We start from the raw sequence: 2,853 nt of genomic DNA on the forward strand, positions 1-2,853 counted from the left end.
AGTCCACGAGCAACTGCCAACCTTCCGAGCCGCAAGGGAGGAAGGCGACGTTATCGAGCCGATAACGGAGGAGGAAGTTGCGGTACAACTTCGCTCGCTGAACCCCAAGAAGGCCGGAGGCAGCGATGGCGTCACAAACCTCCTGCTGAAGAACCTTCCACCGGGCCTACACCGGCAACTTGCCGATGTTTTCAACGAGATTCTCCGATCGGGTGACTACCCCTCTGCGTGGAAACACGCGGAGGTCGTGGCCATCCTGAAATCTGGCAAGGACCCACGCCAGGCATCGAGCTACCGACCCATCAGCCTACTCCCGTCCCTCTCGAAAGTTTTCGAGAGGCTGTACGCGAGAAGACTGATGCGACACGTCACCCAGGAGGGCATCATCCCGGACGAGCAGTTCGGATTCCGAGAAGAGCATGCCACTTCCCACCAGCTGTTGCGGGTGGTAGAACCGGCCATGAGGGCACTGGAGATAAGGGAATTCCTTGGCGCAGTGTTCCTCGACGTCTCCCGAGCGTTTGACTCGGTGTGGCACGACGGTCTCGAGTTCAAACTCTTTGAGCAAGGGATACCGACGTCTCACATGACGTTGCTGCGGTCGTACCTGTCCGAACGAACCTTCCACGTGAGGGCTGACGACGGTACGTCCACAGACCGGCAGATACGTGCAGGAGTGCCGCAGGGGTCGGTTCTCGGCCCCTCGCTGTACTCCCTGTACACTGCAGACGCGCCGAAAGTGGCAGGAGTCGAACTGGCGCTGTATGCTGATGATACAGCCCTGTTCACGCGCAGCATGAATGCCCAGGTGCTGAGAAACCGCCTCCAACGCGGGTGTGACGCCTTGGGCTCATGGGCAACAAAGTGGCGGTTGAAATTCAACGCCACAAAGAGCCAGGCAGTCGTCTTCACTCGAAGACTTCTGCCGCCAGGGCTTACGCCGCTCGAAATCCTGGGAGAACCCATCCCATGGAGTGGGACGGCAAAATACCTAGGGGTTACCCTAGACCGCAGGCTCACCTGGAAGCATCACATCCGTGATGTGAAAGGGAGAGCAGTTGGACGCCTCCGCGCCCTGTATCCACTGCTAAACCCGCAGTCAACTTTGCCACCGCAACACGGCATCACGCTTTACCTAACATTGGTTCGCCCACTGTTAGAGTATGCGGCCGTGGTCTGGGGGAAAGCCGCAGATGCTCACATTGTGACTCTGCAACGGATACAGAACCGCGCCCTGAAGACTGCTATGCATCTTCCAAGGCGCTTTTCGACGCGCCAACTCCACGAGGACACCGGAATCCTGCCTCTTCGAGACAGGTTCCGCGCCATCGCCAGGAAATTCTACGAGAGGACGGAACACTCCCGTAACCGGCTCATCCGTGGACTGGGCCAACAACCACATCACAGGCCAAGCACGCGCTGGCCTGACCTGCTGAGGGATTAAGTTTTACTAATCCCCCAGCAGAGTGTGTTACTTTTTCTCTTACAGGTCACACCAGCATGGAAAAATCGACAAGTGTGTTAATATATTTTTCTTTTCTCTTCCACAGGAACCGCAGGAATGACAAATCTGTCTAGACTGCACCATTCTCGAGCCAAGGATCGGCTCGTCTTTACAGCGTCAGCGTCAGCGTCAGCGTAACGTCCTGGGTCGATGAACCACGAAACCTGTAGCGATCGGACAGTTCCACACACGCTCCGACACTGTGCAGTGACCACCAGCGATCCCAGCCGACTGTACCGAGCGGAGATAACTTCCCTCGTCCGCAGCAACCGACCGACTGCCCGCAGACCCCCTAGCCAGAAACTACATGCACAAAACCAAAGGTGGTACACGGTGCAAATATCGATACACATCGCTGCTGCCACACGTAGAAGGAAGAAGAACCATGGCGTAACCACAACAGGGGCGGGAAACCAAACAGATACAGACAGCCAAGTGCACGAAAACACATAGTTGCGAGTGAGCACGGCTCAAATTCGTCTACAGCAACACATGACAGCGAGAGAAGCTGTAATTGCAATATTAGGAGGAGGTTATGTTTTTAAGTTGTGTTCCAATTTTAGTGGTTCAGAAAAGTACAGATTTAATTATTCTTTCAAGTCTAGATTCAGTGAGTACAGTTAAGATGGAAAATCTTCATTTGCACTGCTTGGAGATATAAGCCAAAAGTAAACACATACTATAATTAGGATGTAGTTAAATGAAGCTTGTGGTTGCGGTCTTCAGTCCAAAGTCTTTTTCGATGCAGCTCTCTAGTTTAGTCAGTCCTATGCAACACCCTTCATCTCTGTTTAACTGTTGCAACCTGCATCCATTTCAACCTGCTTACTATAGCCTTGGTCTCTTTTTACAATTTTTATACCTCACCCGTTCCCTCCATTACTACAATGGCTATTCCTTGATGCCTCCTGATGTGTCCTATCAAGCAATACCTTTTTAGTCAAGTTTTGCCGGGAATCCCGCATTTAAAAGCTTCATTTCTAACCTGGTCTGAACTCTTTATCGTCCATATTTCACCTCCATACAATCCTATACTCCATACAGATATCACTAGATAAAAACTTTCTAATGTTTAAATTTATATTCGTTGTTACCAATTTTCGCTTTTCCAGAAATGCTTTTCTGCTAATGTGAAAACCCATCTACTACTTTTAGTGTCTCATTCCCTAATCTGATGCCCTCAGCATCGCCTGATTTAATTCAGCTATGCGCCATTACTCTTGTTTTACTTGATTTCAATTTCATCTTATAATCTCTATTTAAGACACTACCCATTTCGTTCAAATTGTCTTCTTTGGTATCTCTTTCAGAATTACAACGTTATCAGCAAACTTCAAAGTTTGTATTTC

This window comes from Schistocerca gregaria, chromosome X (genome assembly GCF_023897955.1).
Source record: "Schistocerca gregaria isolate iqSchGreg1 chromosome X, iqSchGreg1.2, whole genome shotgun sequence".
NCBI classification, from domain to species: domain Eukaryota; kingdom Metazoa; phylum Arthropoda; class Insecta; order Orthoptera; family Acrididae; genus Schistocerca; species Schistocerca gregaria.